The 11,425-nt window shown below is 45.5% G+C and overlaps 1 non-coding gene across 1 annotated transcript; it reads left to right on the top strand.

Annotated features, from left to right (window-relative positions):
- The first annotated feature begins 1,240 nt into the window (after window positions 1-1,240).
- Window positions 1,241-1,347, top strand: LOC120098423 (U6 spliceosomal RNA). The gene has a single exon (XR_015643207.1). It is a non-coding gene; the product is annotated as a U6 spliceosomal RNA (small nuclear RNA).
- The last annotated feature ends 10,078 nt before the right edge of the window (window positions 1,348-11,425 follow it).

Here is an 11,425-nt window from a genome sequence, read left to right on the forward strand (position 1 = left end):
ATTTTCTTTGTATTATATAGATAGTTTCATAGGACTATAAAATATACATTGAATATGTTCTACCCCATAATCGTTCTTTTAAAATTTAACTTCCTATTGATTCCCTGTGAACTGCACATGCGCACCCCGAACCCCTCATCTCCCCATCCCTTCGCACTCATCCTCTCCCCCTGAAACCTTCCTCACAAGAGAAAAAGGGGAAGTCGCACTGAGGAAGCTGCGGTGTGTCACAGTGTCCCACAGTACACCTTTGTCCCCTCTTCTTTTCTTGCAAATGTAAGCATTCATTACAATGAGTCATCGGTCTGCTCTGAGCCTCTGGCTTCTGCGGCACTACCCATACTGGGTCCTCATAGAGACCCCTCTTGGATATCCTGTTGTCCTGTGTCGTGGAGATCCTACAGCTTTGGATCTACAGGACTGGCCCTATCATGTGCTCCAGCAGTTCATTGGGGTGGATGCTGGGGAGGGCTAACTCAAAGCCCTGCATCTGGGCCTGGGTGGAAGCTATGCTGGTTAGATCACCAGCTCCCCCACATCCACACCGCCAGGGCGTGCTCTCCAGCACAGTCCCAGACAGCTCACCCAATGTCCCAACTGGCTAGGGCCAGCTCTTTCACTTTCATGCCTTCAGGGCCAGTTTACTCTTGCCCTGCCAGCTGGCTCCCCTCTATTGTGCTACCTGGGTGAGGTGCTGGGCCTGCTCTCCCAAGGGCTGCAGCCAATGAGGGGCAGGACCAGCTCTCATACCTGCCATAGGTAGTGAGGGGTGAGGGTGGAAGGGGACATCTCTCCCTTGCCCACGCCACCTTGGCAGACAAGTGACAGGGCCAGCCCATTCTCACGCTCTTGGGGCTGGCTCGCCCTGGCCCCCACCAACGGAGTCAGCCCTACTGTGCTTCCTGCGAGAGGTGCAAATCCAATGAGCAAAACAGTGTGTTCCGGTGTGACGGACCGCTCGTGTCTATAGTCCTAGCACTCGAAAGGCTGACGTAGGAAGGTTGCTGCAAGCCTGAAGCCAGCTTGGCCTCGGAAGTTCAAGGCTAGCCTGGGTAATGTGTTAGGACAACTTCCCAGTCATGGAAGGGGGTGTACTTTTTTACTGGTGACTCCATCACCGTTTAACTGTAATCAGATTCTGACACACAAACAACACTCTTCATGGTTCAAACCCTGTGGGATGCCAGGTTATTGGCATGTTCTTCCGAACTGCTATTAAAATGTTTCTAGAAAACACAACGTGCTCACTTCGGCAGCACATATACTAAAATTGGAACGATACAGAGAAGATTAGCATGGCCCCTGCACAAGGATGGCACGCAAATTCGTGAAGCATTCCATATTTTTATTGAAGAGGTCGATTAAGTCAAAGTAGAGGGTATAGCATTGTTCCACAGGGACCCAAAACAAGTAACATGGAATAATAAAACTATTTAAATTGGCAAAAAGAAAAAGAAAAAAAGAAAAAGAAAACACAACAGGACGCCACCAACATAGAGGTCTCTGGCTCCAGTAGGAGCTCAGAAAAGACTTGTTTTGTAAATCCACCTTGACAGTGGTTCATCCATTCTTTTGACAGTGTTCCTAAATGTTCAGGCCATGCTTAGCTAAGTCCTGGAGTCCTAGGTTGGCTCCTCTCTGTGCAAGGCCTGGTGTTTTATGGTGCAGCCAAACAAGTCCAGCCTGTTTGACCGCCGCACCTCCTAACTACTTCATGCCTCACCACTCAGAGCCACACACTTTCCCGGGAACTGAAGAGAGAACAAAATCCAGGAGCAGCGGAACCCTCACAGCACAGGATGTGTGCTCATCTCCAGTGGAGGCAGCCCAGGCGGCAAAAGAAATCAAATAGAAGAAAAACCAGGCTTTAGAGCAGGAAGTCTCTCTCAAAATAAGGATGCCTAATCTAAATTCCCAAAGTGTTCAGCTTTGGGGGTGATCAGTAGGCAGGAATTTGAGCTGATACTTTCTGGGAACTTCGTGAAAACAATTAACCCCATAGAACTTCATTCGTGTGCAATGTAGAACTGATGGGGTGAATATTATTGGGCTCTTTGGAGAGCTGGGTGGGGGGATTACGTAGAGGACTCCAGTAGACTTTAATAAATTACATGGACATGTGTACATGTACAAGTACATGTGTATAACACATATGTGTGCAATGTGTTCTTTTTATTTCATGATCTTATCCAATATTCAATTGGCTGCTTTTTTTTTTTTTTTGGTTCTTTTTTTCGGAGCTGGGGACCGAACCCAGGGCCTTGCGCTTGCTAGGCAAGCACTCTACCACTGAGCTAAATCCCCAACCCCAATTGGCCGCTTTTGTTGTTTGTTTTTGTTAAGAAAAACTGAGGGCCACTGTCTTAGTTAGGGTTTCTATTGCTTTGACAAATAACCATGACCAAAAAGTGAGTTGGGGGAGGAAGGGTTTATTCAGCTTACACAGTACTGTTTATCACCGAGGGATGTCAGAATAGGAACTGGCAGGAGCCTGGAAGCGGGAGCTGATACAGAGACTCTGAGGGATGCTGCTTGATCCTTATGAACCCAGGACAGCCTGCCCGGGGATGGCCCCACCCACCATGGGCTGGGCCCTCTCCCATTCATCACTAATTGAGAAAATGCCTTACAACTGGTCTCATGGAGACATTTCCATTCCCATGGAGGCTCCATTCTCTCTGATGACTCTAGCTTGTGTTAAGTTGATATACAAAATCAGCCAGTACGACCGGTGAGAAGGCTCAGCAGGGAACAGGATTACAGCTAAATGGGACAACCTGAATATCCGGTGTAAGAGGAGAGCAGCCATCCGTAAGTTATCTTCTGCTCCTGCCACAAAGAAGAATGATCATGGTAATAACGCATGTTCTTTATTCCCACTCGTCTTAGGGCTTCATGGCTGTGAAAAGACATCATGACCAAGGCAACTCTTTTTTTTTTTTTTTTTTTAAAGATTTATATATTTATTATACACTGTAGCTGTCTTCAGACTCACCAGAAGAGGGCATCCGATCCCATTACAGATGGTTGTGAGCCAACATGTGGTTGCTGGGAATTGAACTCAGGACCTCTAGAAGAGCAGTCGGTGCTCTTAACCACTGAGCCATCTCTCCAGCCCCAAGGCAACTCTTATAAAGGACAACATTTCATTTGAGCTGGTTTACAGTCTGAGAGGGTTAGTCCAGAGAGAGAGGCGGGTTGGGGGAGCGGAGGGGAAGAGCCCTGATGGGGGATTTTGAAGCCTCAAAGCTCACCCACAACAAAACAGTCCACACCTACTCCGATGAAGCCACACTTCCTAATCCTTCTCGAACAGTTCAGCTCCCTGGTAACTAAGAGTTCAGATATATGAGCCTGTGAATTCCCATTCAAACTACCATAGTTGCCTTGGTTGTGGTATTTTATCACAGCAATAGAAAAATAACTGAGTTCACAAGCACGACAGCCATGCCACGCCCGGATGATGCATTTCATAGCATCCTCTGCATCCTTTGACTCAATCCATCTGCCCCTCTTCCATGGCATGCCCTGAGCCTTGCCGGGGAGGGTGTAGATGTCTCATCTGGGGCTGAACACTCATCATTCGCTTGTCCTCAGTACTTAGGCCAGTTGTGAACCTCCGCATTAGCCATCACTCACTTCATGGAGAAGCTTCTCTGACTAGGGCAAAAACAGAATAATCTCTGGGCATAAATGTGGGATGGTGTCACAGGCGAGGCAGGTACAGGATAGAAGGAGGCCTGTCATTGGATGAGAAGGAGGGATGGGTGGGAAAAAAGTTTGAAGAAAGAGGAGGAGACTGGAACGGAAAGGAGGAAGAGACAGGAGGGACAGGGAGGGAAGCCGTGGCAGGACAATATGGCGGGTGACGTTAAGATTCCACGCTGTACCTTTACAGGTTATTATGAATGTCCTTAAGGGATGGATGTGTACAGGGTTTAGGTGGGCCATTATATCTTACCAATTGGGCTATAGGTTATTGTGTTGTGTGTTCTTTCATGTGTAGATTTAAGTGTAAGAAAGTGTGCGGCAGCTGGTCTGGGCCGCCACAGAGTTGGGATGTGTGTTTCTGGCACGGAAACCTGCCTTGGGAACTAGATAGGCAGAGAGATTGCTGCCAGGCTCAGAGAGAGGCCTTCGGCAGTGTGATATGGGATGGAGCAGAGCGGGTGAGACGCTTTGCTGACTGAGACTTAAGATATCCAGCAGACATCTTGGGGCACTGCGGTGCCAGATCTAGAGCAGGATAAAAGACTGCGTTTTATTTTTTAAATTTTTACAACAACACATAAACATTAAGAAGGCCATTTAGCAATGGAGTGGTAGGTTCCCTCCTTGACCTATTTTCAGTATTAGGCAAGACTTCCATCCTGTGCCTCAGGCCTTGTGGTGGTTTGGCTCCCAATAGAGTCATAGGTTTGAATGCTTGAACATAAGGAGCGGCACTCTGAGGAGGTGTGGCCTTGTTGGAGGAGATGCCCCACTATGTAGGTAGGCTTTGAGGGCTCCTGTGCTCAGGTTCCATTTAGTGTGGGACCAGCCTCCGCCTGGCTGCCTGTGGAGGACAGTCCCCTTCTGCTGACTGCGGATCACCATGTAGAACTCTGGGCTCTTCCAGCACCACCACATCTGCCTGCACACTGCCATGCTTCCTGCCACGATGATAATGGACTGAACCTCAGAACCTGTACGCCAGCCCCAATGAAATGTTTTCTTTGTAAGAGTTGCCTTGGTCATGGTGCCCCTTCACAGCCATGAAACCCTCACTGAGACAGGTCATAAATCCAGAAAGCAGGTGGTTACCCACATAACAATTATGCCACTAGTGGACCAATGAGCACATCCTGCCTGGCAACTTGATATCACAGCTTTCATAGCTTACAGCTGGGTAAGACCATTGGCGATTTTCCTCCCTTAGCGGACTGGGTAGCACATTTTAGCCACATGAATGCAGCCGCCTGGCTCGTGTTTAATTTACGTGTCTTTTTTCCCCTTTAAAAATCACATTTCCCCTCACGAGAGAGCTGAAATCCTGTGATGTGAAGTTAGTCATCTTTTCCCCATCAGTTCTCAGATTGTTTCGTTAAAGGATGCACCATCCCAAGCCAGCTCCAGCTACTCTCCAGCCCCAGTGGCGCCTCCATGGCTAGCCCAAGGCAGTGACTGCCCATCTCGTGGTTAGCTGTCACGAATCCCTGTAATCTGGTAAAATCAAAACTCTAGAGGCTTATAATTTATCAGTCAGATTTATACCAGTAAATTCTCAACCAACAAAATGCCCAAACAAAGAACTCAGAGCCAATTGTTATTGATATAAGCTGCCCACTTCAATTGGACTAATCGTCCTGTAAAAATCCATCTCTTATATGACATTCATAGCTACCCGAGGCTGCTTAAGGCCACACGGATCTGGGCTGTCCTTCTCTTCCTCCATCTTCCTTCCTCCCCTCTCTCTCTCCTATCTCCCCCACCTCTCAAAAACTCTCAGCCCGCCCCCTTTTCTACTGTCCAATCACAGGCTCTAGCCTTGTCTTTCAGCTGCCCTTACCTGCTTACAGACATCAGTCACATCAGATCATGTCTATAGTCCCTTCCTTCTATCTATAGGGGGAACACCTTTGCATACATGCGAATATTTATGACTAAGTTCTCTCCATATAGCTCTTGCATATCTATGTTAAGTGAAACTAGTTCTTTTGTGTATATGTGGGAGGCGGATATGGAGAGTTGAAGCCTCAGCCAGTGCATTCTAAACAAGCACTCTATCACAGAGCTGGATTCTTAGCTCCAAATTAATTCTTCTTTTTACTAGTTAAATTTATTTACATGTTAGTTCTCATTTTTCAATTTTCACTTCATTTTGTAAAAAAAATATTTATTTTACTTATATGAGTACACTGTCACTGTCTTCAGACACACCAGAAGAGGGCATCAGATCCCATTACAGATGGTTGTGAGCCACCATGTGGTGGCTAGGATTTGAACTCACGATGTCTGGAAGAGCAGCCAGTGTTCTTAACCACTGAGCCATCTCTCCAGTCCTTAGTATTTTGAAAAATAAGTTTTCAGATTCACTTTTCATTCCTTCCCCCATATTCCCCACCCCCACACACCACTCTTCCCTCCCAACTCATGTGTGACCTTTTTCTCTCCTCCAAAAGCCAGTGGGTCCACCTAGTGCTGACAGTGAGAGGGAGGGAGCAGCAACTGAGAGGCACAGGTAGTGGCTGTCGGGGTCAAAGCATTGTTTTTTGCACTTGACAAAGCTGCTGCACACATGAGGTCAAAGAGGCCGTGACTGCATCCACAGGGCAAATGCAAAATCAAGACAGTCAAAATCCCAGCAGGGGTCGGGGAAGGGGTTACAAAGTTACAAACTTACTTATCAAAAGGGGTGTGTGTGTGTGTGTGTGTGTGTGTGTGATAGTTGGGCTGTATATATCATTTCTTAGTCATTTTATCAGTTTATAAAAATCCAAAGTTTAAATTGTACAAACTCTCTACCAGGACATACTCAGGTCCATGCTTAAACTATTATAAATTATATAATTAGATCAAGAGACAAACATACCCCATCATTTTGTTTTGCTTTCTCAGACAGGGTTTCACTATGGACCAGGCTGGCCTCAAACTCACAGAGATGTGCTTGCCCCCTTTCCTGAGTGCCGGTATCAAGGCGTGCATCACCAAGCCCAGGTACCACATCCTTTTGGTTTTTTGAAACCGTGTTTCACTATGTGGCCTTGACTGTCTTGGAACTTACTCTGCAGACCAGGCTGGACTCACACTCAGAGATCCACTTGTCTCTGCCTTCTGAGTGCTGGGATTAAAGGTGTCTGCCACATCCAGTTTTATAAATTTTATAAAGTTTTTTAGTAGTTTTTTAAATGTGTATGTTTGTCTGTGAGTTTGTGTGTACCGGCTGCATGCAGAGACTGTGGATGACAGGAAAGGGTGTTGGATGTAATTGTGATGGTTTGTATATGCTTGGCCCAGGGAGTGGCACTATTAGGAAGTGTGACCTTGTTGGAGTAGGTGCGTCACTGTGGGCGAAGGCTTTAATACCCTTGTCCTAGGTGCCTGGAGGCTAGTCTTTTCCTAGCAGCCCTCAGGGGAAGATGTAGAATTCTCAGCTCCTGTACCAAGCCTGCCTGGATGCTGCTGTGCTCCCACCTTGATGATAATTGACTGGACCTCAAAACCTGTAAGCCAGCCCCAATGAAATGTTCTTCTAAGAGTTGCATTGGTCATAGTGTCTGTCCACAGCAGTAAAACCTTAGGACAGTAATAAAAATTTAATAAAAAAAAACTAGAAACAAGTCAAAAAACACTAAACTTCACAAGAACACTAAACTTCACAAGAACATTACCAAGATGTCAAAGCCTGATAAGGGGCTTCAGAGAATGGATGTTATAGATGGTTATGAATCATCATGTAGGTTCTGGGAACTAAATCTGGGTCCTTTGTGAGTGCAATAAGTGTCCCTATTCATGAAGTCACCTCTCTAGTGCCCTTTACTTATATTGTTCATTTTTAAATTTATATATCTCTATATGTACACACTTGGATCCAGGTGCCCACAGAGGCCAGATCCCCTGCAACTGCAGTTACAGGCAGTCGTGAACTCTTTGACAAAGGTGAGGGGATCTGGACTCTGTCTTCTGCAGTAGCACCAAGCATTATTAACCTCGGAGTCATCTCTCCAGACTCTCTACCTTTCTCTTTCTCCCTTACTCTCTCCCTCCATTCCCCTCTCTGTCTCCTCTCTTTTTGTAGAAAAAACACTTTATAGGGATTTTTTTCTGCAGTAGATTACTTGATCCACATACAGATTTGTGCGATTATCACCCAAATTGCTGTGGATGGCTCCATCACTCCCAAACTCTATGTTGCTACTTCATGGCCTCATACAGTTTCACAGTAACTCTGGAAACCCCTGCTTTGCCCTCCTGATCAGGTATCGTTTCTAGACAATTATGTGACTGAAAACCTGCAAAACCAGCCCTCCTGAGTGACATCCCCACAGACTGCTTTTATTATTATTATTTGAGAATCTTACATTGTGTACGCTGATAGCACTCACCTTCCAGTATTCCCATGTCTGCCCCCCTCCTTTGTGCCTCCCCTGCCCCCTGGCCCCCAAAGGAAAAAGCAAGTCCATTTTGTGTCCTAGTAGCCAGCACCACCCAGTCCCTAAGAGAGGATGAGTCTTTGTCTGCATCTACATCACAAGCCAACAACTGAGGACAGCCATGCCCGGTAGAGCCTACTTCACCTCGAGGGGCAGAGCCAGCTCCCCAACACACTGTCAGCCCCTACAGGCTGTTTTATGCATCGACAGTTGCTTTGAAGAGAGTCCTATTGCACTGCACGAACACCATAGTACTATTGTACGAAGCTGATGGACACACATATGGGTTCTTTCTACTTTCCAGTGGTTATGAACAAAACACATTTTTGTGTAAATGTGAGTTTTAATGACTCCAGGTAAATACACAGGAGAGGAGTCGCTGGGTCGTCATGTAGATAGCTGTTTATGCTTGTCAGAATGCAGCAAATAGCTTTTCACTCTAGCTGAACTGTGCTGCATCACCAGCAGCCATCTGAGAAGTTTGTTCTCAAGTGTGACTATCTCATACGTCATTTTCTCGGATTATACTCAGGAATGGCACCTGTAAATCAAACTTTATTTTAAATTTCAGCTTCCAATTGCCCTATTGTCAATAAATACAGATCTGATGTATTTCTGTGTGTGCCATCACTGGAGCCTGAGTAATAGATGGGTTAAGAATCACTTAAGAGGTTAAGATTACAGATGTGTCTGTGACGGCATTTCCAGATGGAATAATGGAATAGTGGGGGGAGGCCTACCCTGAACCTGAGCTCTGCCATCCCCATGGGATGGGGGCATAGACAGAGGAAAAGGAGCAACAGAATAAAGTTGGTGTCCTCTTTCTCTCCCATTCCTGCCCAGTCGTGATGCGGTCCGCCTCATGCTCCTGCTGCTATGCTTCTCTCTCTCTCTCTCTCTCTCTCTCTCTCTCTCTCTCTCTCTCTCTCTCTCTCTGTGTGTGTGTGTGTGTGTGTGTGTGTGTGTGTGTAGCAGGCCCTCATAGATGGAACATGATTAAAACTGAGCCAAAGGGAATCCTTGTTTCTTTCAGGTATTTTGGTCATTGCTGTCCCCAAATGTAACTGATACATTTCAGTTACAGGTAAACACACAGGAGAGGAATTGCTGGGTCACCATGTAGAGAGCTGTTTATGCTTTGTTGTGACAAAGTAACTGATACAATTCCACATCCCAGTATTGGAGGGGGGTTTGGGGTTTGCTTGTTTTTTTGTACCTTTTGTTGAAACCTTGGGACTGACTTTCTTCCGTGACCTTGAGAATTGAACTCAGGGCCTTGTGCATGATCTCCAGCCCCTATCCTTGGGGTTTTCTATGTGTATGTTTATGCTGTCTGTGAATAGCAACACCTTTACCCTTTCAAACCTACATGCAATCTATTTTCCTAACTGAGATCTAGGAGTTCCTGAGAAAGCAATACGCTAGGCTTACACTCTTGCCTTATTTTCCCGGGACTAATACTTCTCAGACTCTATGTTAGCTTGTAGTTTTCTGTCATGGCTTATTTCCATCTAAGGATCGTGTTACCTTGATTTGTAGTTTAGTTTCTTCACATTGTTCTTATCAGAGTTTTTCCCTGTAAGATTTATATTTTTTTAATTAAGTGTACACGTGTTGATATGGTAACATGAGGGCAGTACCTGCATAGGCCAGAAGAGGGAGTCAGATTGCCTTGAGCAAGAGTTACAGAAAATTTTAAGTACATTTCTCTTTTTTCCTGTGCACATGCACATGCACATGCCCTGATCTGAGTGTAGAGGTGAGAAGACATCCTGTGGGTATCAGCTCTCTTTTCATCACGTGGTGTCAGGGACTGACCTGGGTAATTAGGTTTGGCTGTGTTTATGTGCTGAGCAGTCTTTCTGGCCCTATTCTTATTCCTAAGTGGTTACATACTGTTGTCATTACTATATTTACATATTAGCTCAAGTTTGCCAGTGAAATCATCTCAGTCTGGAACTCGTTCTTTCAGGAGTATTAACAATGAATCCTGTTTTCCTGATAAGTACAGTATACTTGATATTAGTCAAAAGGCCAAGAGGTCATAGTTCACAGCCAGCACTATGGATGTGGCTTATTGGTATTGGGGAAGTTTTAGTAATTCTTGTTTTTTTTTGTTTTTTTTTTTGTTTTTTTGCTTTTTTTATGAACTTGTTCCATCTCGTCTAACTTGCTGGATTTACTTAAGTACAGTATTCCTCTATCCTATTAGCTTTAAACTGAACAAAAATTAAAATATATTAATTTTTGAGATCAGTTAGACAAGTACTGTGGAGGAAACCATACTGTGAAACTGTATCAGAGGGAAGGGACAGTCACTTCCTTCAGTGGTCTCGCCACTGGTAGGTAATCAGTCACTTGAACATCGACTTTGGCCTCTTCTATGTTCCTGGTTTTCCTTTCTGCTTTACACAGAAACACAAGAACTAATTGCTTCAATGCTCCACACATGCTAACATGTTCAAACTGGATGGGAACTGCGGAGGGGTCCTGTTGTTCCCATGGGCCAGGCTCACATGCTCTCTCTCTCTGAGTCTCAGAATAGACAAGGGACATTTCCAGTTAGGACAAGACCCCTTCTCCTTGCACAGCTACAGTAGGAACAGCACAGGTCACCTGTGGCTCTGTGGAGCAGAAAGGTCAGCTAGTCAAGACAGCACTTTTCTCTTTCCAGCAGGTTCCCTAACAAGTAATTCTGTTACCCATAACCCTTTGCAATAGGAAAAAGAAATGATGGTTTTACAGTCTGACAACAGTAGGAGGTGGGGTATTGCTCACTTGTTCTGATTCTATTTAGAATGTAGCTAATAATACTTTGAACACTCCTCCATCTTTAGGCACCGTTTCTTTTTTTGTTTGTTTGTTTGTTTCAAAGTTAGGGACAGCTGGGGTTGGGGGATTGCTCAGTAGGCAATGTGCACCACAGAAGCATGAGGACCTGAGTTGGGATCCCCAGTAACATGTGAGAAGCCAGATGTGGGGATGCTCACCTGTAGTCTCAGTGCTAGCAGGATGGAGACGCAACCTCTGCAGCCAGCTAGCCTTGCTGAACCCAAGATTCCAGGTTCAGTTAGAAAACCTCTCTCAAAAAGTACAGTGATGACTTTGGAAGCCACCCAAGGTGACCTCCTGGCCCCACATGTGTATGCACAGAGCTGTGTGTATAACCATATGCTCAGGTGTACCCACCTACCTTCCCCTTCAAAGTTAGAGAAAGCTGGGGTCAAACTACGGCTCACAGTTCTTTAAAACGTCCTTTGAAATCAAGAATTCAGAAACTGAGTAAAGTTATA

This window comes from Rattus norvegicus, chromosome 18 (assembly GCF_021556685.1).
Source record: "Rattus norvegicus strain SHRSP/BbbUtx chromosome 18, alternate assembly SHRSP_T2T, whole genome shotgun sequence".
In the NCBI taxonomy this organism is placed as follows: domain Eukaryota; kingdom Metazoa; phylum Chordata; class Mammalia; order Rodentia; family Muridae; genus Rattus; species Rattus norvegicus.